Source organism: Ranitomeya imitator, chromosome 2 (genome assembly GCF_032444005.1).
Source record: "Ranitomeya imitator isolate aRanImi1 chromosome 2, aRanImi1.pri, whole genome shotgun sequence".
NCBI lineage: Eukaryota > Metazoa > Chordata > Amphibia > Anura > Dendrobatidae > Ranitomeya > Ranitomeya imitator.
The window spans coordinates 99,816,088-99,843,264 of NC_091283.1; the positions used below are offsets into that span (position 1 = coordinate 99,816,088).

A 27,177-nucleotide genomic window follows, 5' to 3' on the forward strand; every position below is an offset into this window, starting at 1 on the left:
GTTTTTAGCCATGGGATGGGGGGGGGGCAATAACCACGGACCCTCTCCAGGCTATTAATATCTGCCCTCAGTCACTGGCTTTACCACTCTGGTGGAGAAATTTTGCACACATACACTTCTAACATTAATAATGAGGAATATGTAAAAAAAATAAGGGATATGAAATGGCTTACTGTATGTATACCATGTCTCATATCCTGTCGGGTTTGGGAAGGAGATAGCAAAAGCCGCCAATTGAATTACCGGCTGTTCTGCTATCTAGCGCTGTATGAAATATACATATATATGTGTCTCACTGACATATATACGGTCTATATATATATATATATATATATATATATATATATACATACATATATATATATATATATATATATATATATATATATATATATATATATATACATATATATGTTTTAACGAATATTTGAGCCCATGGATCCATTGTATGTCCGTTTTGCAAGCCGGCGAGAGAATCTCGCTGTACGGATGCCATACGGATTACATGCGGAGGATGACATGCGCAAAATACGCTGACACACCCTGTCTACGGATGAGATACGGATCACTATTTTGGGAACATTTCTGCGTATTACGGCTGTAAAAAACGGACCGTATTTCCCTACGCTGAGTGTGACGCCGGCCTGAGTGTGTAAAGCTTAGTGGAGTGGGATCTTCATTTTTCTCCCCACTCCAACAACCACGCCCTGGTAGCAGACTTTTCTCTGATGTTGATTTATAGGGAAAAAATGTTCTCTGCCAACACTTACTCTAAGGTTGTGTTATAAATAGATATTTTTATATATTGGGGGAGACAAAATCCTCATTTTTTGTCTCACAATTAGCCACTGTATGCTCTAATACATAAACACATAGAATTTCCAGTATAACAATAGGAGCCTCTGTAATTGAAGGGCTTTTGTTTGCGCTGATAATCACTCTTCAAACTGGAATTACAGGATATACAGTCAAACTCATTTATTGTAAGGGTTGGGCACTATGGGAGTGTCATTTATATCAGTGTGCAAGAGTAAAGGCTGAAAAACTCAAAGGTCACGTAAGGTAAATGTTTTCTATTATTTCATCCATATTAGTATTAATTGCTCTGTACTTGGAACTTCATATATTACAAGTTTTCATGTCAAATTAAAATGCACTTATTAAATACAAACATTTACTAAAATAAAACCAATTCGTTTTGGGCTCCATTTGTTATAGACAGGAAAGTAAATGTGAGAAATGTCTTTGATTGCAAGTTATTTATTAATTTACTAGATGGTGGCCCGATTCTAACGCATCGGGTATTCTAGAATATGTATGTCCACGTAGTATATTGCCCAGCCACGTTGTATATTGCCCAGCTACATAGTATATTGCCCAGTGACGTAGTATATAGCCCAGCCACGTAGTATATTGCACAGCCACGTACTATATTGCCCAGCCACGTAGCATATTGCCCAGCTACGTAGTATATTGCCCCGCCGCGTACTATATTGCCCAGCCATGTAGTATATTGCCCAACTACGTAGTATATTGCCCAGCCACGTAGTATATTGCACAGCCCACGTAGTATATTGCCCAGCAACGTAGTATATTGCCCAGCTACGTAGTATAATGCCCAGCCACGTACTATATTGCCCAGCCACGTAGTATATTGTCCAGCTACGTAGTATATTGCCCAGTTATGTAGTATATTGCCCAGCCACGTAGTATATTGCCTAGTCACATAGTATATTGCACAGTGACATAGTATACAGCACAAACACGTAGTATATTGCCCAGCCACATAGTAGATTGGCCAGCGACATAGTATATTGCACAGCGACGTAGTAAACAGCACAAACACGTAGTATATTGCACAGGCCACGTAGTATATTGCCCAGTCACGTAGTAGATTGGCCAGCGATGTAGTATATTGCACAGCGACGTAGTATACAGCACAGAGCCACGTAGTATACAGCACAGACATGTAATATATTGCCCAGCTATGTAGTATACAGCACAGAGCCATGTAGTATATTGCCCAGCCACGTAGTATATAACACTGCCCACGCAGTATATAACAGTGACCACGTAATATATAGCACAGCCCACGCAGTATATAGCACAGCCCACGGAGTATATCACACAGCCCACATAGTATATAACACTGCCTATGTAGTATACAGCACAGAGCCACGCGGTATGTAACACAGCCCACGTAGTATACAGCAGTGTGGGCACCATATCCCTGTTAAAAAATAATTAAAATAAAAAATAGTTATATACTCACCCTCCGGCGGGATCCACCGAAGCTCCGGCGATACGCGCACGGCTGCCGCCATCTTCCGTTCCCAGGATGCATTGCGAAATTATCCAGATGACTTAGCGGTCTCACGAGACCGCTAAGTATTCTGAGTAATTTCGCAATGCATCTATGGGAATGGAAGATGGCGGAGGCCGCGCGCGGCTCAGTGGACAACGGAGGGCGAGTATAGAAGGTTTTAGTTTTTTTTTTTATTTTTAACATTACATTTTTTTACTATTGACCCTGAATAGACAGCACCAATAGTAAAAACTTGGTCACACAGGGTTAATAGCGGCGGTAACGGAGTGAGTAACCCGCGGCATAACGCGGTCCGTTACCGCCGGCATTAACCCTGTGTGAGCGGTGGCCGGAGGGGAGTATGCAGGTGCCGGGCACTGGGCACTGACTGCGGGGAGGAAGGAGCGGCCATTTTTTTCCGGACTGTGCCGTCGCTGATTGGTCGTGGCTGTTTTGCCGCGACCAATCAGCAACGTGGATTTCCATGACAGACAGAGGCCGCGACCAATGAATATCCGTGACAGACAGAAGGTCAGACAGACGGAAGTGACCCTTAGACAATTATATAATAGATTAAAATTAGAAAATTGACAGGTTCACCTATCATCTTTTCGTGTGATCCGACCACTGTGGATGGAAAAATGTAATTGTTTATAATAAATGTGTACTTTTACTGACATGGAGATTCTTTTTCAATGAACTTTTTCTTTACACTTTTCTGCATCCATCTACTTCACTAGCACACAAGCATGATTTGAGGCTATGTGCTAGTACCTTATCAGATCATGATCGCTAATCACTAGTGCTGCTGACCATTCTTCAGGTGATTTGTGCTCTGAAGATGCTTCATACTTTATAAGGCCGGTTTCACACGTCAGTGGCTCCGGTACGTGAGGTGACAGTTTCCTCACGTACCGGAGCCACTGACACATGTAGACACATTGAAATCAATGCATCTGTGCAGATGTCATTGATTTTTTGCGGACCGTGTCTCCATGTGCCAAACACGGAGACATGTCAGTGTTCGTGGGAGCGCACGGATTACACGGACCCATTAAAGTCAATGGGTCCGTGTAAAACACGTACCGCACACGGACGTTGTCCGTGTGCAGTCCATGTGCCGTGCAGGAGACAGCGCTACAGTAAGTGCTGTCCCCCCCACGTGGTGCTGAAGCCGCCATTCATATCTTCTCTGCAGCAGCGTTTGCTGTAGAGAAGATATGAATAATCCTTTTTTTTTTGTTTCTCTTGTTTAACATAAAGATCCATGTCCCCACCCCCCTCCCACCCCTGTGCGCCCGCCCGCTGTTATTAAAATACTCACCCGGCTCCCTCGCTGGCGCTGCTTCCTGTCCTGGCCGCACCTTCTACTGTATGAGCGGTCACGTGGGGCCGCTCATTTACAATAATGAATATGCGGCTTCACCCCTATGGGAAGTGGAGCCGCATATTCATGACTGTAATCGGCGGCCCCACGTGACCGCTCATACAGTATAAGGTGCGGCCAGGACAGGAAGCAGCGCCAGCGAGGGAGCCGGGTGAGTATTTTAATAACAGCGGGCGGGCGCACAGGGGGTGGGAGGGGGGTGGGGACATGGATCTTTATGTTAAACACGAGAAACAAAAAGAAAAAGGATTATTCATATCTTCTCTACAGCAAACGCAGCTGCAGAGAAGATATGAATGGCGGCTTCAGCACCACGTGGGGGGGACAGCGCTTACTGTAGCGCTGTCTCCTGCACGGCACACGGACTGCACATGGACAACGTCCGTGTGCGGTACATGCTCATTACCGGTAAGTAATCCGGTATTTTCTATTCGCCACGACAGCACCCACTAGAGAGATTTACAGAGACTATAATTTGGGTGTGTTCACCGTGTCAAGGACCGATATTCCAAAGGTTAGATCAGAGGAGGAAGACAGGTCTAATCTATAGTGCTTATAAAAAGTACTAGGTGAAGACCAGGTTGTGGCCTTACATATAAGGTCCATTGGCACATCTGCCTTCTCCGCCCAGGAAGTCGACAAAGCCCTTGTAGAGTGTGCTACCACATGTAGTGGAGGATCTCTTCCTTTAGTCTTATATGCCAGAATTATGGCCTCTCTGATCCAGCGTGATAAAGTATTCTTTGTAACTTTGGAGCCTTTGTTCTTACCCTGGAAAGACACAAAGAGAGCCCTACTCTTTCTCCAGTCCCTAGTCCTCTCTAAGTAGGCAAGAATAGTCCTCTTAACATCTAGGGTATGAAGTTTCTACTCCTCTGGAGTTGAGTGATCTTCATAAAAGGTAGGCAGGAAGATCTCTTGGGATCTATGAAACTTAGTAGCAACTTTAGGAAGATAGGATGGGTCCATCTTTAAAATAATTCTGTCAGATGTTACTGATAAAAACGGAGGGTCTATTGACAAGGCTGGGAGATCGCTCACTCTCCTAGCAGATACCAATGCTACTAGTAATACTGTCTTTAATGAGATATTTTTTAATGAGGCTGTATGAAGAGGTTCATATGGGCTCTCTGTTAATGAGTCCAGGACCAAACTTAGATCCCATTGTGGGACCTGAGGTATATGGATTGGTTTTGACCATTCACATGCAGATATAAAGCGGGATATCCACCTATCACCTGCAACATCATAATTGAAGAGAGCTCCTAGAGCTGAAATTTGAATTTTTAGAGTACTTACAGAGAGACCTAACTCAAGTCCCTTCTGCAGAAACTCTAATATTGGAAATATGGGTATTTCAGAAGAAAATTGTGCTGTGTGGAACTCAAGAAATTCTCTCCAGACTCTGACATAATTTTTTGTAGTAGATCGTTTTCTACTTTTCATGAGGGTACCTATCAACCCTTTAGAGAAGCCTCTAAGATTTAATAACTGCCTCTCAAATTCCAGACTGTCAAGTTCATGCCCTTTACCTGAGTGTGGAAGAATGGCAATTGAGACAGCAGGTCCTTGGTCTGAGGAAGAATCCAAGGGTCTGTAATCGACATTGCCCTGAGCCATGAAAACCATGGCCTCTTGGGCCAAAATGGAACTATCAACAGCACTCCTGCCCCTTCTTCCCTTATCTTTCTGATAACTATGGGTAGAAGATTCCATGGGGGAAAGGCATAAGCCAGACTGAAAGTCCATGAAACCTGTAGGGCATCGAAAATGTCCGGATTGTCCTGTCTGCACAACGAGGTGAATGTTCTGACCTGTCGGTTGGACCTTGTTGAAAATAAGTCTATCTGAAGCACCCCCCATCGAGCAGTTATCAGTCTGAAGATCTTTCTGTTGAGCATCCATTCTCCTTGATGAAGGGTGTGGCGGCTGAGAAAATCGGCACAAAAATTGTCTATACCCCTGATGTGTACTGCTGATAGGGACACAAGATGATTTTCGATTAAATTCATGATGTCTGATGTAACATTCATGAGAATGTCCGACCGCGTACCTCCTTGATGGTTTAGGTAGGCCACCGCTGTGGTGTTGTCGGAAAGGACCCTTGTATGGGAGCCTTGCAGCTGAGGAAGAAAGTGGAGTATGGAATAATATATAGCTCTTAATTCTTTTACATTAGAAGAGTCGCAAGATTCTGTTCTGGACCAAAAAACCCGAACTATCTGCTCCTGAAAATGTGCACCCCAGCCCTCTGGACTAGCGTCTGTGGTCACTATGTTTGAAGGAGTTGTTACCCAAAGAACTCCGCCCCAGAGATTTTCCCGGTCCAACCACCATGTAAGAGAGTGAACCACATCCAATGTTAGAAATACTGTCCGATCTAAATGTCCCCGTTTTTTAATATCCTCTTCTAATATGAAACTCTGCAGTTGTCTAGTGTGAAACTGTGCCCATTGAACCGCAGAAATACATGAAGTTAATGAACCTAGCAAGGACATGGCACTTCTTAATAACATACTACTATTCTCAATCGCTAGGTTCACCTTATTAATTATAGATGTCTTCTTATCCTCAGGAAGCAAACATTTCTGGCTCACTGAGTCTAGAAGTCCAAGAAACTTTTGACATGCTACCGGCTGGAGCCTGGATTTTTCCCAATTGATAATCCAGCCAAGTCTTTGCAGAGAAACCACAACTTCTTCCAACCTCTGTTCACACTGAAGGGGGGATCGACCTACTATTAGTAGGTCGTCTAAATACGGAACAAACAGTGTATCTTTTACCCGTGGAAAGGACATCACCTATTAATAATAGCTTGGTAAAAACTCTCGGGGCCATAGACAAACCAAAGGGAATTGCTCTAAACTGCAGATGACAAATCTGGCCATTCATTATTACAGCCACCCTGAGAAATTGCTGGTGTGATTGCTGTAGGAAGATGATAATAAGCATCCTTAAGATCCAAGACTACCATATAGCAGCCCGGAAACAGATTTTTTATAGCTGAACGAATGGACTCCATCTTAAATGTCTTGGATCTTAAAAAGGTGTTCAATCTTTTTAAATTTATTATAGTTCTGAAGGATCCATCAGGTTTGGTAATGAAAATTAAGGGGGAGTAAAATCCCTTCCCTATTTCAGATGACGGAACTTCTATTAATACCTGTTTGGCTAAGAGAGACTTAATTTCAAGCTCAAGTGCGTCCTGCTGTGGTTTAGATTTTAAGGAAGTCAGAAGGAAAGAATCCGGAGGTGTCTGGATAAGGTCAGGCCTGAAGATACTAGATCTATGGCCCAAGAATTAGTTGTTATTTCTTTCCATTGATTAGCAAATTTTAATAATCTACCTCCTACTGGTAGAATAGGATTAACGGGATCTATCGGCCGATTTGAAGGGACGTCTATTGAATTTGTTCCCCTTTTGTCTGAACTCCCTGTTATTCCAGCGGTACTTAAAGTCTTCCCATGACCTCTTTTTCTTGCCAAATGGTGGCTTTCTGAACACCCTTCTGTAAGAAGGAATAAAGGAATTAGGAAACCCTTTCTTCCTCTTACCTGCTTTGGTCAGAATATCATCCAGAACAGTCCAGAAAATGTGCTCACCCTGACAGGGTATGGCACACAGTTTATATCTAGACTGAGCATCCCCCTTCCAATTCTTTAATCACAACGCTCACCGAGCTGTATTAGTTAGATTAGCTGTTCTGGCTGCTAGGCGGAGAGAGTCTATTGAGGCATCTGATAAAAAGGCCGCAGCACCCTTAATCAAGGGAATAGAGGTACGCAATTTTTCTCTGGACATACCATTCTTAATGTTCTGATCCAGCTGGTCTAGCCAAACGAGCATAGACCTGCCAGTGCACGTGGCCGAAATCGCTGGCTTAAATGCGGTGATACAAGCTCCCATGACCTCTTTAGAAGTGCATCTGATTTCCTATCCATTGAATCGGATAGTTACATAGTTACATAGTTATTAAGGTTGAAGGAAGACTATAAGTCCATCTAGTTCAACCCATGGCTGTTATGATCCGGTGACCTTGGAGCCGCATAAAACTTTCTCTGGAGTAGGTGGAAACTGTACTGACCGCAAATCCTGAACTAACACTGCAACTAGAAGTAGCCGTGGGGTGTGCCTAACAAACCCTAGACACCTCGACACAGCCGGAGGACTAAATACCCCTATAGATGGAAATAGGAATTCTACATTGCCTCAGAGCAGAACCCCAAAGAATAGGCAGCCCCCCACAAATATTGACTGTGAGTAGGAGAGGAAAGACACACGCAGGCAGAAAACAGGATTTAGCAAAAGAGGCCACTCTAGCTAAATAGGAAAGGATAGGACAGAATACTAAGCGGTCAGTATTAAAACCCTTCCAAAAATATCCACAGCAGATAATACAAAAAATTCCACCATCTAACTAAAGACGTGGAACGTATTTCTGCAACTCCTGAGAATCCAACAAGACTGAGAAAATACTGACACCATCTAAGCTGGACAAGAAAAAACAAATGAATAGCACTGAATTATCAAGCACACAGCATGTGTGCCACAGAAACAAAATCAGACACTTATCTTTGCTGATTTGGCAGCAAGGCAGGAGGAACCAGACAGAGGTCCAACACCTCCCAACAACCATGGACAACTGGCAAGGACTAATGAATCCTGCACACCTAAATACCCCAGTCAGAACTGCAATCAGCAGATACACCTGACCAGGACTGCAATCCAGGGACAACTGCATTACCACCTACAACCACCGGAGGGAGCCCAAAAGCAGAATTCACAACACATGGCCTAACTTAACATGCCCTAACATGTTGATCCAGAGGAAGGCAAAAAAAACCATGTGGCAAAGAGTAAGCTCAACATTGGGGAAAAAAATTCCTTCCCGACTCCACATACGGCAATCAGACTAGTTCCCTGGATCAACACCCTATCAAGGAATCTAGTGTATATACCCTGTAACATTATACTTTTCCAGAAAGGTATCCAGTCCCCTCTTAAATTTAAGTAATGAATCACTCATTACAACATCATACGGCAGAGAGTTCCATAGTCTCACTGCTCTTACAGTAAAGAATCCGCGTCTGTTATTATGCTTAAACCTTTTTTCCTCCAAACGCAGAGGATGCCCCCTTGTCCCTGTTTCAGGTCTATGATTAAAAAGATCATCAGAAAGGTCTTTGTACTGTCCCCTCATATATTTATACATTAAAATAAGATCACCCCTTAGTCTTCATTTTTCCAAACTAAATAGCCCCAAGTGTAATAACCTATCTTGGTATTGCAGACCCCCCAGTCCTCTAATAACCTTGGTCGCTCTTCTCTGCACCCGCTCTAGTTCAGCTATGTCTTTCTTATACACCGGAGACCAGAACTGTGCACAGTATTCTAAGTGTGGTCGAACTAGTGACTTGTATAGAGGTAAAATTATGTTCTCCTCATAAGCATCTATGCCTCTTTTAATGAATCCCATTATTTTATTTGCCTTTGTAGCAGCTGCCTGACACTGGCCACTGAATATTAGTTTGTCATCCACCCATACACCCAGGTCTTTTTCATTGACGGTTTTGCCCAGAGTTTTAGAATTAAGCACATAGTTATACATCTTATTACTTCTACCCAAGTGCAGGACCTTACATTTATCCCCATTAAAGCTCATTTGCCATTTATGAGTCCAAGCTTCTAGTTTACATAAATCATCCTGTAATATAAAATTGTCCTCCTCTGTATTGATTACCCTGCAGACTTTAGTGTCATCTGCAAATATTGAAATTCTACTCTGAATGCCCCCTACAAGGTCATTAATAAATATGTTAAAAAGAAGAGGGCCCAATACTGACCCCTGTGGTACCCCACTGCTAACCGCTACCCAGTCCGAGTGTGCTCCATTAATAACCACCCTTTGTTTCCTATCCCTTAGCCAGCTCTCAACCCACTTGCACATATTTTCCCCTATCCCCATTATTCTCATTTTATGTATCAACCTTTTGTGTGGCACCGTATCAAAAGCTTTTGAAAAGTCCATATACACTACATCCACTGGGTTCCCTTGGTCCAATCCGGAACTTACCTCTTCATAGAAACTGATCAAATTAGTCTGAGATGAACGGTCCCTAGTAAACCCGTGCTGATACTGCGTCATGAGGTTATTCCTCTTTAGATACTCCAGTATAGCATCCCTTAGAATGCCCTCCAGGATTTTACCCACAGTAGAGGTTAAGCTTACTGGCCTATAATTTCCGAGTTCAGTTTTTGTCCCCTTTTTGAATATTGGCACCACATTTGCTATACACCAGTCCTGTGGTACAGACCCTGTTATTATGGAGTCTCTAAAAGATTAAAAATAATGGTCTATCAATGACTGCCCGGGCCCGGAGATTTGTCAATTTTAGTGATTTTTAGACGCCGTTGCACTTCCTGCTGGGTTAAGCAGGTGACATTTAATTGGGAATTTTTATCACTAGTCATTTTGTCTGCCATGGGATTTTCTTGTGTAAATATTGATGAAAAAGTCATTTAGCATATTGGCTTTTTCCTCATCCTCGTCCACCATTTCACCCAGACTATTTTTAAGGGGGCCAACACTTTTTTAGTTTCTTACTATTTATGTAGTTAAAGAATATTTTAGGATTATTTTTACTCTCTCTGGCAATGAGTCTCTCTGTCTCAATCTTTGCTGCCTTGATTTGCTTTTTACAGAATTTATTTAATTTTTTGTATTTATTTAATGCCTCCTCACTACCTACTTCCTATAATTCTCTAAATGCTTTCTTTTTGTCACTTATTGCGCCCCTTACAGCTCTATTTAGCCATATTGGTTTCCTCCTATTTCTAGTATGCTTATTCCCATACGGTATACACTGTGCACAGGTCCTATCCAGGATGCTAATAAATGTCTCCCATTTTCTTAGTGTATTTTTGTGTCTCAGGATATCGTCCCAGTTAATTGCACCAAGATCCTCTCTCATCCGTTGGAAATTTGCCCTCCTGAAGTTTAGTGTCCTTGCAACCCCTCTATTACACATCTTTTTAAAGGATACATGAAAACTTATTATTTTGTGATCGCTATTTCCCAAGTGACCCCCAACCCTTATATTTGCTATGCGGTCTGGACTGTTGGTTAATATTAGGTCTAGCAGTGCCCCCCTTCTTGTTGGGTCCTGAACCAGTTGTGAAAGGTAATTTTCTCTCATAGTTGTCAAAAACCGATTACCTTTGCTGGAACTGCAGGTTTCTGTTCCCCAATCTATTTCAGGGTAGTTGAAGTCCCCCATAATAATGACTTCTCCTTGAGTCGCAGCTTCATCTGTTGTGAATTCTGTGGCCAAGCTCCCTCCTGTGGTCGTGAGTGGTACTTCGGCTGGTTCTGTCTATGAGCTTCCTTTGGTGGATGAGAGTGGTACTGCGGCTTCTGAGTTTCCTTCCTCAGGTGATGAGGTTAAGTCGTTAGGTGCTGCTCTATTTAACTCCACCTGGTGCTTTGATCCTAGCCTCCAGTCAATGTTCTAGTATTGGTCTTGCTTCCTCCTGGATCGTTCCTGTGGCCTGTCTATCCTGCATAAGCTAAGTTCTGCTTGTGTTACTTTTGTTGCTATTTTTTCTGTCCAGCTTGCTATATTGGTTTTTCTTGCTTGCTGGAAGCTCTGAGACGCAGAGGGAGCACCTCCGTACCGTTAGTCGGTGCGGAGGGTCTTTTTGCCCCTCTGCGTGGTTGTTTGTAGGTTTTTGTGTTGACCGCAAAGCTATCTTTCCTATCCTCGGTCTGTTCAGTAAGTCGGGCCTCACTTTGCTAAATCTATTTCATCTCTGTGTTTGTATTTCATCTTTACTCACAGTCATTATATGTGGGGGGCTGCCTTTTCCTTTGGAGAATTTCTCTGAGGCAAGGTAGGCTTATTTTTCTATCTTCAGGGCTAGTTAGTTTCTCAGGCTGTGCCGAGTTGCATAGGGAGCGTTAGGCGCAATCCACGGCTACCTCTAATATGGTGTGATAGGATTAGGGATTGCGGTCAGCAGAGTTTCCACGTCTCAGAGCTCGTCCTATGTTTTTGGTAAATGTCAGGTCACTTTGTGTGCTCTGAACTTCAAGGTCCATTGTGGTTCTGAATTACCTGTTCATAACAGTACTGGAGGCCCAAAGTACTAATGCTTCTCAATAGAGGGAAAAGAGAAGTTCTGAGACCATTTTTTTTTTTTTTTGCACTGCGTTCTGTCTTTCTTTTCCCCTTTACATCAGGGTGGTTCAGAACACAGGTGTGGACATGGACATTCAGGGTCTGTCCTCTTTGATGGATAATCTCACTATAAGAGTACAGAACATTCAAGATTTAGTGGTTCAGAATCCTATGTTAGAACCTAAAATTCCTATTCCTGAGTTATTTTCTGGAGATAGAGCTAAGTTTTTGAATTTTAAAAATAATTGTAAACTATTTCTGGCTTTGAAACCCCGCTCCTCTGGTGACCCAGTTCAACAAGTTAAGATCATTATTTCTTTATTACGTGGCGACCCTCAAGACTGGGCATTTTCCCTTGCGCCAGGAGATCCTGCATTATGTAATATTGATGCGTTTTTTCTGGCGCTCGGATTGCTGTACGACTAACCTAATTCAGTGGATCAGGCAGAGAAAAATTTGCTGGCTCTGTGTCAGGGTCAGGATGAGATAGAGATTTATTGTCAGAAATTTAGAAAGTGGTCCGTGCTCACTCAATGGAATAAATGTGCGCTGGCAGCTATTTTCAGAAAGGGTCTCTCTGAAGCCCTTAAGGATGTCATGGTGGGATTTCCTATGCCTGCTGGTCTAAATGAGTCTGTCTTTGGCCATTCGGATCGGTCGACGCTTGAGTGAGCGTAAATCTGTACACCATTTGGCGGTATTATCTGAGCATAAACCTGAGCCTATGCAGTGCGATAGGACTTTGACCAGAGCTGAAAGGCAAGAACACAGACGTCAGAATGGGCTGTGTTTCTACTGTGGTGATTCCACTCATGCTATCTCCGATTGTCCTAAGCGCACTAAGCGGTTCGCTAGGTCCGCCACCATTGGTACGGTACATTCGAAATTTCTTTTGTCCGTTACTTTGATCTGCTCTTTGTCTTCCTATTCTGTCATGGCATTTGTGGATTCAGGCGCTGCCCTGAATTTGATGGACTTGGAGTTTGCTAGGCGCTGTGGGTTTGTCTTGGAGCCCTTGCAGTGTCTTATTCCATTGAGAGGAATTGATGCTACGCCTTTGGCCAAGAATAAGCCTCAGTATTGGACCCAGCTGACCATGTGCATGGCTCCTGCGCACCGGGAGGATATTCGCTTTCTGATGTTGCATAATCTGCATGATGTGGTCGTGTTGGGGTTGCCATGGCTACAAGTCCATAACCCAGTATTAGATTGGAAATCAAGATCTGTGTCCAGCTGGGGTTGTCAGGGGGTACATGATGATGTTCCATTTCTGTCTATCTCATCATCCACCCCTTCTGAGGTCCCAGAATTCTTGTCTGATTACCGGGATGTATTCGATGAGCCCAAGTCCAATGCCCTACCTCCGCATAGGGATTGTGATTGTGCTATCGATTTGATTCCTGGTAGTAAGTTTCCTAAGGGTCGACTGTTTAATTTATCTGTACCTGAGCACGCCGCTATGCGGAGTTACGTGAAGGAGTCTTTGGAGAAGGGTCATATTCGCCCGTCATCGTCGCCATTGGGAGCGGGGTTCTTTTTTGTGGCCAAGAAGGATGGTTCGCTGAGACCTTGTATTGATTACCGCCTTCTAAATAAAATTACGGTCAAATTTCAGTACCCCTTGCCGTTGTTATCTGATTTGTTTGCTCGGATTAAGGGGGCTAGTTGGTTCACCAAGATAGATCTTCGTGGTGCGTATAATCTTGTGCGTATTAAACGGGGCGATGAATGGAAAACAGCATTTAATACGCCCGAAGGCCATTTTGAGTACCTGGTTATGCCATTCGGGCTTTCTAATGCTCCATCAGTGTTTCAGTCCTTTATGCATGTTTCTGCCGAGAGTACCTGGATAAATTCCTGATTGTATACTTGGATGATATTTTGGTCTTCTCGGATGATTGGGAGTCTCATGTGAAGCAGGTCAGAATGGTGTTCCAGGTCCTGTGTGCTAATTCTTTGTTTGTGAAGGGGTCAAAGTGTCTCTTTGGTGTTCAGAAGGTTTCATTTTTGGGGTTCATTTTTTCTCCTTCTACTATCGAGATGGACCCTGTTAAAGTTCAGGCCATTTATGATTGGACTCAGCCAACATCCCTGAAGAGTCTGCAGAACTTCCTGGGCTTTGCTAATTTTTATCGTCGCTTGATCAATAATTTTTCTAGTATTGCTAAACCGTTGACTGATTTAACCAAGAAGGGTGCTGATGTGGTCAATTGGTATTCTGCTGCTGTGGAAGCTTTTCAGGAGTTGAAGCGTCGTTTTTCTTCTGCCCCTGTGTTGTGCCAACCAGATGTTTCGCTTCCGTTCCAGGTCGAGGTTGATGCTTCTGAAATTGGAGCAGGGGCTGTTTTGTCGCAGAGAAGTTCTGATTGCTCGGTGATGAAACCATGCGCCTTCTCTTCCAGGAAATTTTCGCCTGCTGAGTGAAATTATGATGTTGGCAATCGAGAGTTGCTAGCCATGAAGTGGGCATTCGAGGAGTGGCGTCATTGGCTTGAAGGAGCTAGGCATCGCGTGGTGGTCTTGACTGATCACAAAAACTTGACTTATCTCGAGTCTGCCAAGCGGTTGAATCCTAGACAGGCTTGTTGGTCGCTGTTTTTCTCCCGTTTTGACTTTGTGGTTTCGTACCTTCCGGGCTCTAAAAATGTGAAGGCGGATGCCCTGTCTAGGAGTTTTGTGCCCGATTCTCCGGGTTTGCCTGAGCCGGCGGGTATTCTCAAAGAGGGGGTAATTTTGTCTGCCATCTCCCCTGATTTGCGGCGTGTGCTGCAAAAATTTCAGGCTAATAGACCTGACCGTTGCCCAGCGGAGAAACTGTTTGTCCCTGTTAGGTGGACGAATAAAGTTATCTCTGAGGTTCATTGTTCGGTGTTGGCTGGTCATCCTGGAATCTTTGGTACCAGAGATTTGGTGGCTAGATCCTTTTGGTGGCCGTCTCTGTCGCGGGATGTGCGTTCTTTTGTGCAGTCCTGTGGGATTTGTGCTCGGGCTAAGCCCTGCTGTTCTCGTGCCAGTGGGTTGCTTTTGCCCTTGCCGGTCCCAAAGAGGCCTTGGACACATATCTCTATGGATTTTATTTCGGATCTCCCCGTCTCTCAAAGAACGTCGGTCATTTGGGTGAGAACATCGTTTCTGATAGAGGTTCCCAGTTTGTTTCGAGGTTTTGGCGAGCCTTTTGTGCTAGGATGGGCATTGATTTGTCTTTTTCCTCGGCTTTCCATCCTCAGACAAATGGCCAGACTGAACGAACCAATCAGACCTTGGAAACATATCTGAGATGTTTTGTTTCTGCTGATCAGGATGATTGGGTGTCCTTTTTGCCTTTGGCCGAGTTCGCCCTTAATAATCGGGCCAGCTCGGCTACTTTGGTTTCACCGTTTTTCTGCAATTCTGGGTTCCACCCTCGTTTCTCTTCAGGGCAGGTTGAGTCTTCGGACTGTCCTGGTGTGGATACTGTGGTGGATAGGTTGCAGCAGATTTGGACTCATGTAGTGGACAATTTGACTTTGTCCCAGGAGAAGGCTCAACGTTTCGCTAACCGCAGGCGCTGTGTGGGTCCCCGACTTCGTGTTGGGGATTTGGTTTGGTTGTCATCTCGTTATATTCCTATGAAGGTTTCCTCTCCTAAATTTAAGCCTCATTTCATTGGTCCATATAGGATTTCTGAGGTTCTTAATCCTGTGTCTTTTCGTTTGACTCTTCCGGCTTCTTTTTCCATCCATAACGTGTTCCATAGGTCATTGTTGCGGAGATACGTGGCACCTGTGGTTCCATCTATTGATCCTCCTGCTCCGGTTTTGGTTGAAGGGGAATTGGAGTATATAGTGGAGAAGATTTTGGATTCTCGTGTTTCGAGACGGAAACTCCAGTATCTGGTTAAGTGGAAAGGTTATGGTCAGGAAGATAATTCCTGGGTCTTTGCCTCTGATGTCCATGCTGCCGATCTGGTTCGTGCCTTTCATGTGGCTCATCCTGGTCGGCCTGGGGGCTCTGGTGAGGGTTCGGTGACCCCTCCTCAAGGGGGGGTACTGTTGTGAATTCTGTGGCCAGGCTCCCTCCTGTGGTCGTGAGTGGTACTTCGGCTGGTTCTGTCTATGAGCTTCCTTTGGTGGATGAGAGTGGTACTGCGGCTTCTGAGTTTCCTTCCTCAGGTGATGAGGTTAAGTCGTTAGGTGCTGCTCTATTTAACTCCACCTGGTGCTTTGATCCTAGCCTCCAGTCAATGTTCTAGTATTGGTCTTGCTTCCTCCTGGATCGTTCCTGTGGCCTGTCTATCCTGCATAAGCTAAGTTCTGCTTGTGTTACTTTTGTTGCTATTTTTTCTGTCCAGCTTGCTATATTGGTTTTTCTTGCTTGCTGGAAGCTCTGAGACGCAGAGGGAGCACCTCCGTACCGTTAGTCGGTGCGTAGGGTCTTTTTGCCCCTCTGCGTGGTTGTTTGTAGGTTTTTGTGTTGACCGCAAAGCTATCTTTCCTATCCTTGGTCTATTCAGTAAGTCGGGCCTCACTTTGCTAAATCTATTTCATCTCTGTGTTTGTATTTCATCTTTACTCACAGTCATTATATGTGGGGGGCTGCCTTTTCCTTTGGGGAATTTCTCTGAAGCAAGGTAGGCTTATTTTTCTATCTTCAGGGCTAGTTAGTTTCTCAGGCTGTGCCGAGTTGCATAGGGAGCGTTAGGCGCAATCCACGGCTACCTCTAGTGTGGTGTGATAAGATTAGGGATTGCGGTCAGCAGAGTTTCCACGTCTCAGAGCTTGTCCTATGTTTTTGGTAAATGTCAGGTCACTTTGTGTGCTCTGAACTTCAAGGTCCATTGTGGTTCTGAATTACCTGTTCATAACATTCATCTATTTGCTTTACGAGGATATACTCCATTGCTTCCATTATTTTTGGAGATTTATAACAAACCCCTATCAGTAATTTATTATTTTTTCCCCCTCCCCTTATCTCCACCCACAGGGATTCTACATTTTCATTAAATTCAACTATATTATCACGCAGGATGGGTTTTAAGGACGATTTTACATACAGACACACCCCTCCCCCTCGCTTATCTGTACGGTCATTTCTGAACAGGCTTTAACCCCGTAAATTAACAGCCCAGTCATGGCTCTCATCCAGCCACGTTTCAGATATCCCCACCATGTCATAATTATGCGTCCTCTACAGGCAAAGCGGAGCGACGAGAAGTGAATGCAACCGCCGCATCTACTTTAGTCAAAGGGGTAACGCCTTTTACAAGATACATGAAATGCTAGGTGAAATCCCAAGAAACAATGAAAACCCTATATTAAGGGTCACCAATCTAACCCAAGAAGAGGTGCGAAACCGGCTAAATAAGATTAAAATAGATAAATCTCCGGGTCCGGATGGCATACACCCACGAGTACTAAGAGAACTAAGTAATGTAATAGATAAACCATTATTTCTTATTTTTAGTGACTCTATAGCGACAGGGTCTGTTCCGCAGGACTGGCGCATAGCAAATGTGGTGCCAATATTCAAAAAGGGCTCTAAAAGTGAACCTGGAAATTATAGGCCAGTAAGTCTAACCTCTATTGTTGGTAAAATATTTGAAGGGTTTCTGAGGGATGTTATTCTGGATTATCTCAATGAGAATAACTGTTTAACTCCATATCAGCATGGGTTTATGAGAAATCGCTCCTGTCAAACCAATCTAATCAGTTTTTATGAAGAGGTAAGCTATAGACTGGACCACGGTGAGTCATTGGACGTGGTATATCTCGATTTTTCCAAAGCGTTTGATACCGTGCCGCACAAGAGGTTGGTACACAAAATGAGAATGCTTGGTCTGGGGGAAAATGTGTGTAAATGGGTTAGTAACTGGCTTAGTGATAGAAAGCAGAGGGTGGTTATAAATGGTATAGTCTCTAACTGGGTCGCTGTGACCAGTGGGGTACCGCAGGGGTCAGTATTGGGACCTGTTCTCTTCAACATATTCATTAATGATCTGGTAGAAGGTTTACACAGTAAAATATCGATATTTGCAGATGATACAAAACTATGTAAAGCAGTTAATACAAGAGAAGATAGTATTCTGCTACAGATGGATCTGGATAAGTTGGAAACTTGGGCTGAAAGGTGGCAGATGAGGTTTAACAATGATAAATGTAAGGTTATACACATGGGAAGAGGGAATCAATATCACCATTACACACTGAACGGGAAACCACTGGGTAAATCTGACAGGGAGAAGGACTTGGGGATCCTAGTTAATGATAAACTTACCTGGAGCAGCCAGTGCCAGGCAGCAGCTGCCAAGGCAAACAGGATCATGGGGTGCATTAAAAGAGGTCTGGATACACATGATGAGAGCATTATACTGCCTCTGTACAAATCCCTAGTTAGACCGCACATGGAGTACTGTGTCCAGTTTTGGGCACCGGTGCTCAGGAAGGATATAATGGAACTAGAGAGAGTACAAAGGAGGGCAACAAAATTAATAAAGGGGATGGGAGAACTACAATACCCAGATAGATTAGCGAAATTAGGATTATTTAGTCTAGAAAAAAGACGACTGAGGGGCGATCTAATAACCATGTATAAGTATATAAGGGGACAATACAAATATCTCGCTGAGGATCTGTTTATACCAAGGAAGGTGACGGGCACAAGGGGGCATTCTTTGCGTCTGGAGGAGAGAAGGTTTTTCCACCAACATAGAAGAGGATTCTTTACTGTTAGGGCAGTGAGAATCTGGAATTGCTTGCCTGAGGAGGTGGTGATGGCGAACTCAGTCGAGGGGTTCAAGAGAGGCCTGGATGTCTTCCTGGAGCAGAACAATATTGTATCATACAATTATTAGGTTCTGTAGAAGGACGTAGATCTGGGTACTTATTATGATGGAATATAGGCTGAACTGGATGGACAAATGTCTTTTTTCGGCCTTACTAACTATGTTACTATGTTACTATGTTAAGAGTACAAACCCCTTCAGTCCCTGCTTATTTCATTCCTTTTTAACAAGGTCCTTAATGGTTTGAATTACAGGAAACACATGACCCTTTCGCTGGGAGAGATCTGCAAACATAACCTTTTGCGGCGTTTAAGGTTCCTTGGATCCTGATAACCCCATTGTGTTTCTTACCAAGTTATTTATACCATCAGTAGGAAAACACGCATAGTCCTCCTCCTCTGAGGAACCCGAAGCCTGAGAGATGTCAGAATCAATTTCCCCACTTTCTGCAGACGTGTCTGCTCTAGGTGAGGGTATTCTTTTGCTTCTCCTCTCAATATTCATGGAAGAGACACCATTTAAGAACTGAAGCTCCTCACGGATCATAAGACGAATATCATCCATCTTGACCGATCCCTCCTGTTGTAAGGTATTACTTATACAAATCTGACATAATCTCTTTGTATAGGAGTCAGGCAGGGGTTCAGCACATACCACACACTGCCTATGTTTAGATTTCCCAGTCTTTTTTGCCTATAAGAAATAAAAGCAGAAGAGACTACCATAAGCTTCAATGAAGCTGTCTTTAAACTCACCCGGAATTATGATCATATACCGGCTGTAGGGTTGTTTGGCTGGGCTGGGGTGTAGAACGGATTGATCCTCTGTTCTTCCCCAATTTCTCAGTGGAATCACTCACTTTCGAGTGTCCACTACCTTTCCTCCTGGCATCACCAATAGGTAATATTAACTCCTCCAGTGGGGGCGCTCAGCAATATCCTCCTGAGACGACATGTTTGCGCACACTCCAACCTGCTGACAAACTGTATATAGTGTAGGTAACCATCATCAAACACACCTTTTCACACCTGCATCTTTTTTTTTTTTTACCTCTTCACAGGGAAAAGGCCTTGCCACCAGGATAGACCGGACCACCACACAGAAAAAAATGGCGTCCACACAGGAAATGCCATTCTAACCCCGCACCACCGGAAGTTCACCCAAACAACTTCCGGGACGCCAATGCTACCGCGCATGCGCGCGCAGCTCTGTGGCGCGGCTGAAAGATACCGCTACTGAGGGGGTAAGCACTGCACTTGCAGCTACACTGCGTCCACCGCACACATCCCAGCTCCTTCCACCATGGTGCGGCTGAAAGACACCACTACTGAGGGGGTAAGCGCTGCATCTGCAGCCATACTGCGACCACCGCGCACAAGCATGCACTTACCGGTATTAACTCCTCCAAAGGGCTTTGTGCATCTGCTCAGCGGTGGACCGTGCAACAGTGTCCCAGAAGGGAGACTGTTGAAAAACCTCCAGGCATCGCCATAGTGTAATCAGATGAGGGGGAGCCAGCAGGATCATTCCCCTGACTCTGTTACCCTCTCTGGAGCCCTTGCCGCTCAGCAGAGTCGTACAGGCGGCAGTCCAGGCGGGTGTTCCTCTTCATTAGCAATCTTCAGAGAGTCTTCTCTGTAGGTTCCCATCTAGGAACAGGAAACCAACTGAGGAGCGAGGGGGGGGGGCGCCCCTTTTATCTCTCTGTAGGTTTCCTGTCCCTCTCTCTCTAGTGGGTGCTGTCGTGGCGAATAGAAAACAAGCAATGACTATGGCTACGTTCACATTAGCGTTTTGCGTGTTTGCGTCGGGCGACGCAGCGGCGACGCATGCGTCATGCGCCCCTATATTTAACATGGGGGATGCATGGACATGCGTTGTGCTGCGTTGTGCGACGCATGCGTTTTTTTTGCCGCAAGCATCGGGCGCAGAAAACGCAACAAGTTGCATTTTTCTTGCGTCCAAATTTCGGCAAAAAACGACGCATGTGTCGCAAAACGCAGCGTTTTTGCGTGCGTTTTGGTGCGTTTTTATTTGCGTTTTGCGTTGCGTTGCCGACGCAGCGGCGCACAACGCAAATGTGAACGTAGCCTAAGTAATCATTAAAACTGAATAACTCAGTAACCTAATTTCAGCCTCAACATTTAAAAAAAATATCAGAAAGTGGTACAAATTCTCAACCAATCCCTCTACGCTATTTAAAAGTTTCTAAAATGAAGTAAAATGACATTCTTGACACAACCAGTTTGTAGTGGAACTTGATGTATACAAACAAGATTCTATCAACCTGATTAGCTCCAAGGTAATTAGTTGGGTTCTGCCGAACCTATGGAGTTCTTTTCCATTAGAGTCACATTAATGTGTTAAAGCCTGGACCACAATAGGATTGGTAATTTTGTGGGTCAGTCCGACCTTGGTGAAAGCTATAGAACTCCATTTATAACAGGCTGTATTGTTTACCCCAACCAGTTTTGCTGTAAATAATTGTAAGTCCTTAAACTAAAAATAAACTCTGTTTTTTTGTCTTTAACAGGTTGGGAGTGGCGTTAATGACTGCGCATTGTTGACAAAAGATACCAAATACTTCCTACCATTCATCATCAGTATCTGTATCAGCCACAAGGAGGTGGCAGAAAATCAACAATAACCTTTGTTATCCTTTGTTTCAGCACTTATCTTTTCTGTTGCAAAATGAATTTTCCATGTTCAGAAATTGAACCTTAAAGGCGACATCTATCCTCCTATCATCTTGTGGGATCTTAGAGTGAGAGACGTGTCAGAAGATATTATTAGTGCGGATCTGCGAGTTTGGACTCACTTTGATTTTATTTTTTTTCACTTCACTGATCTACATTACCTGTCTTTAGGATAGATCATGTGTACTGCATACTGTTGGGGTCCAACTCCTGGATCCCCCACTGTTCACCTGCTAGCAGCTGTGTTGGCGGCTAAATATACAGTCTGCAGATCAGAACACCATTGCTCCATCACACTGGCATCTCCCAGGTAATGCGGATCTGTTCCATTCATTAGCAGTGGTGTTCTATTAATATCTCTCCGGTGGAGAAGTGGCTAATTCAATGAATGGCGCTGATGGGCAGTACCTGGGACCGGTGTAACAATGTGACGGACCAGTGGTGTTCTGTTAATATCTCGCCGGTGGTAGAAAACCCATTCAAAGCCAGAAAGCTCCTAAACCTATGCATAGACCTTAAACCTATCATCTGCAGTAGTGTTTTCTGACTGAGGGCTGACTGGGGGCTAGCGCATATAGGTGTTCTCATAACCCCCTTTATGACCTTGGACGTATAGGTACTTCAAAAGTTGTCTCCCTGCATTTGATGTAGGCTCCAGCTCTGAGCCCGCATCTTTCCCTGCACATGACAGCTGATCTGATCAGCTGTCATGTCTCTAACAGTCGCCGGTGAAATCGCGATCCACCCATGGCTGTTAGCATGTTAAATGCTGCTGTCAATCTCTGACAATGGCATTTAACTTGCACAATCTGGAACCACATCATAAGTCACACCCATCGATACCCCTGTCATGTGACCACAGGGCGCGGATGGGTTGTCATGACAGCTGGAGGGGTCTGTAGAAGTTCAGAAACGCCAGATCTATCAAAATATAAAGTAAATTAATTCGATCAGTAAACTGCGTAACGAGAAAAAAATCAAAAAGGCAGAATTATAGGTTTATTTGTCGTTGCAAAACTGCAATAAAATGCATTAACAAGTGATCAAAACATCGTATCTATCCCAAAATAATATCAATAAAAACGTCAGCGCACAAAAAATAAGCCCTCACACAGCCCCATATCCCGAAAAATGAGACCCTACAGGTATCAGAAAATGGCAACTTTTTTTTCTTACAATCTTTGTATTTTTTTTCACCACATAAATAAAAAATAACCTATACATGTTTGATATCTGCATATTCATACTGACCTGGGGAATCATATTGCCTGGCCAGTTTTAGCATTTAGGGAACATGTTGAATAAAAAAAAACTAAAAAAACAATTGTGAAATTGCACTTTTTTGCAATTTCACTACACTTGGAATTGTTTTCTCATTTTCCAGTACACAATACGGTAAAGTCAATGGTGTCATTCAAAAGTACAATTTGTCCCACAAAAAAAAGCCCTCATATTGATGGAAAAATAAGAAAAATATTGCTCTGGGAAGAAGGGGAGCAAGAAATGAAAATGAAAAATTGCAAGGTGAAGAAGGGGTTAAAGGCTATGGACATCTTTGCATGCTTTCCAGCATATTGTGCATTAAAAGATATAAAACATTTTTCTCAGTTGGTTCCAATAATCAAATTGTAACTGTATGCTTCTTCAGCTTGCATGTAATGTATTCCCTGCATGAACTGTGTGAGCCTATGAACCGACCACCTATGTCATCTATAGCCCATTTTTTTCCTGCATTTTATGACTTGTCATGCCAAAGATAAAATATTTATAAATATTTATTATACTGTATCAGAATAACAAGGTAAAAAAGTAAGTCAGATACAAAATTGTGATTACAATAATCTGCACTATAAAATTGCTAACTTAAAATCCACAAAAAAAAGACGTTAGCCGGTGCCAATACTGATCACATCCTGATGCGTCTCAGTTCTGAGCCGCGTTTCTAAAAGGATGAACCAACCGGTATTGACATAAATAAATAATCTTATCGGTGTCACCTAGGTGCAACATATGGTGGAGCAGGGGTGACTGTGACCCGGTGACACACTTTGCTGTTCTAGAAAGGAATGTAATACATTTATATAACAGGACACTAGAGGGAGTTTTCATCTGCCATTGAATTACACATCTGTAGCGAACATTTTACAGATTTGATTTCAGTTCTGTGATGTCCATGAACTGTCTGATCTGTTATATTATCTCCTATCTGTGGGGAATGATTTGTAAATGAATCATAGGCAGATGCTAACAACTTTCATGCCTTCTATAGCCACTAGCGTGACAGACGCAGAGGTTAGAGATGAAGGTGCTAGATTCCATGATAATGACGTGACGCAGGGGTTAAACGAAATTTTCATTCATCCATTATTTAGCCAAATTATGTAGCTGACACAATGAATTATAGAATCCCCCCAAAATGTATAAACCAATGCTAAGTCTCTCAAAACACAACTGCACTATACTTACTTCTATGATCATTATTACTCTGTGCAGGAGCAACATACCGTAATAATAATGATAATTAGTAACATCTATAGGTGCAGACAAGTCTCCGGCACTGTATAGGTCGTTTTGTGATATCCTGTGTATGCTACTCAGAAAAAGAACAAAAGTGGATGCAAACACCAGGCTGAATTCTGCACCTCTGGGAACTTTAAATTTCACTGCGATGCTTAGTTTCTATAGGATTCTTACAACATAAAAGGAGGAAATCTAAAAAATAGAATCATTAAATCTTAAGGGTAAGATCACACTAGGTGTTTTTCCAGCATTTATTCTGTATCAAAACCTGATCTCTTGGCTGGAAAGAAGCTGCAGAGAAGAAGTATGTTTTCCTTGTTTTTTCTTGCGCTTTTGATGCGGTTTTGGCAGGCTAGATTTGTCTCTTGTGCTTGCTGATAAAGTTTAGTGTTAAATTTTCAAATCCACAAAATGTTAGCTTTGTTGTGGAAATTCTGTTAGCTTTTGTTGTGGATTTTGCCACTGAATGTAACAGGAGTGAAAAACATGATACAATTTACATAAAAGGCTAAGTGCAAACTGCATCAGTGCTCTTAGCTTATAGTATACATTGGGATCCTTTTTGGAGGTATGCTTAAACCTTTCCCTAAAACTCCATTTACCAGACGGAGACAAACAGTGTCCTCTTCTTGACGGTTTACATCTTCTTAGCATTAATAAAGTTGTCCACTACTATAACTTTTTTTTTTTCTATAAATCTTGCTACTATGTGCCACTGAAAACATCCACTGTGTTTATTTTAGCAATATTACCTTTTATCATGCTGTAGCAGCACATCTTCAGTGCTGGATTCAGCTCTCATGGGGTTAATCGACAACTTCCTTTCTCCTGAGTTATTGTGCTCTAATACTACAAATTCCATGATGCTTTGCACTGGCTTCTAGGCCCGAACCTAGCCTAGCTTGGCTTTTTTGCTAGGTTCACTAAATGCTAAGGCTGTGTGCACACGTTGTGGACTTGATTGCAGATCCGCAGCGTTTTTTGCAGCACGGAATTGCATCAAATCCGCAGTGTAGTGCACAACCAATGTAAGTCAGACTTATTGTGCACATGCTGCGGAAAAAAAAGCTGCGTTTCGGTGCGTTTTCGCTGTGTTTTTCCACAGCATATGCACAATAAGTCCGACTTACATTGGTTGTGCACTACACTGCGGATTTGATGCAATTCCGTGCGGCAAAAAACGCTGCGGATCTGCAATCAAATCCGTGTCACTTCTTTTGTGCCGAACTGCAGCGTTTCTGCACCCTTAGACTTGCATTGAGTCGGGCACATATCGCAGCAAAACCGCAGATGTAAAAAAGATCTGCAGTTTTACTGCGGATGTGGGTCCGATAAACGCTGCAGTTCGGGAGGAGGGAAGTGTGTGGGCACAGTGTGGGCGGTGACTGTGTGTGTATGTGTGTGCAGGCGGGGTCTGCGGGCTGTTCAGATGTGTGCGGGTGTGTACGGCACTGTTTGGGTGTGTGCGGGGCTGTGCAGTTGTGTGCGGGGCTGTCAGGGTGTGTGCGGGTCAGTGAGGGGGGTCTTTGGGGGGGGTGTGCAGGCATCATCCGATGGGACTACAAGTACGCAGCATCCAATCTGCAGCTAATCCAGATGTAATCTGGACAGTGGACTGTTATGACCTGGTGGTTAGGAGCACCCGGCACGACCTGATAGTTAAACTCACACAGGACAAGCTCTGGGATGTGGGAGCTCTGCTGACCGCAGACCCTAATCCTACCACAACAACTAGAAATAGCCGTGGAGCGTTCCTGACTCTCCCTAGACGCCTCTTCACAGCCTAAGAGCTAGCTAGCCCTAGAGATAGAAAATAAAGCCTACCTTGCCTCAGAGAAATTCCCCAAAGGAAAAGGCAGCCCCCCACATATATTGACTGTGAGTAAAGATGAAAGTCACAAACGCAGAAATGAAACAGGTTTCAGCAAAGGGAGGCCAGACTTACTAAACAGACAGAGGATAGGAAAGGTATCTTTGCAGTCAACACAAAAAACTACGCAGAGTGTGCAAAAAGACCTCCGCACCGACTAACGGTGCGGAGATGCCACTCTGCATCCCAGAGCTTCCAGCTAGCAAGACAAAATCATGATAACCAGCTGGACAAGGAAACAATGAACGAATAATAACTATCAGGAACTTAGCTTCTGCTGGAGAAGACAGGTCACCAGAAAGATCCAAGAGCGAACTGAACCAATGCAGGAACATTGACAGCTGGCATGGAGTAACGATCTGAGTGGAGTTAAATAGAGCAGCCAACCAAAGGATAAACCACGTCACCTGTGAAAGGAACCTCAGAAGCAGCAGCTTCACTCACAGCCACCAGAGGGAGTCCATGGGCAGAACTCGCCGAAGTACCATTCACGACCACAGGACGGAGTTCAACAACAGAATTCACAACAGTACCCCCCCTTGAGGAGGGGTCACTGAACCCTCACCAGAGCCCCCAGGCCGATCAGGATGAGCCAAATGAAAGGCACGAACTAGATCGGCAGCATGAACATCAGAGGCAAAAACCCAGGAATTATCTTCCTGACCATAACCCTTCCACTTGACCAGGTACTGGAGTTTCCGTCTCGAAACACGAGAATCCAAAATCTTCTCCACCACATACAGTACTCCAACTCCCCCTCGACCAACACCGGGGCAGGAGGATTAACGGAGGGGACCATAGGCGCCACGTATCTCCGCAACAACGACCTATGGAACACATTATGGATGGCAAAAGAAGCTGGAAGGTCCAAACGAAATGACACAGGATTAAGAACTTCAGAAGTCTTATATGGCCCAATGAAACAAGGCTTAAACTTAGGAGAGGAAACCTTCATAGGAACATGACGAGATGACAACCAAACCAAATCCCCAACACGAAGTCGGGGACCAACACAGCGCCGGCGGTTAGCGAAACGTTGAGCCTTCTCCTGGGACAATGTCAAATTGTCCACCACATGAGTCCAAATCTGCTGCAACCTGTCCACCACCGTATCCACACCAGGACAGTCCGAAGGCTCAACCTGCCCTGAAGAGAAACGAGGATGGAAACCAGAATTACAGAAAAAAGGGGAAACTAAAGTAGCCGAGCTGGCCCGATTATTAAGGGCGAACTCAGCCAAAGGCAAGAAGGACACCCAATCATCCTGATCAGCAGAAACAAAGCATCTCAGATATGTTTCCAAAGTCTGATTAGTTAGTTTGGTTTGGCCATTAGTCTGAGGATGGAATGCCGAAGAAAAAGACAAATCAATGCCCATCTTAGCACAAAAGGACCGCCAAATCTTCGAAACAAACTGGGAACCTCTGTCCGAGACGATGTTCTCTGGAATGCCATGCAAAC

General features: G+C 43.9%; 1 long non-coding RNA gene across 1 annotated transcript; it reads left to right on the forward strand.

Moving 5' to 3' along the window:
• Positions 1 to 1,026: 1,026 nt before the first annotated feature.
• On the forward strand, positions 1,027 to 22,911 carry LOC138667215 (uncharacterized). Its single transcript, XR_011318651.1, has 3 exons — positions 1,027 to 1,062; positions 19,691 to 19,873; positions 21,164 to 22,911. It is a non-coding gene; the product is annotated as an uncharacterized lncRNA (long non-coding RNA).
• The last annotated feature ends 4,266 nt before the right edge of the window (positions 22,912 to 27,177 follow it).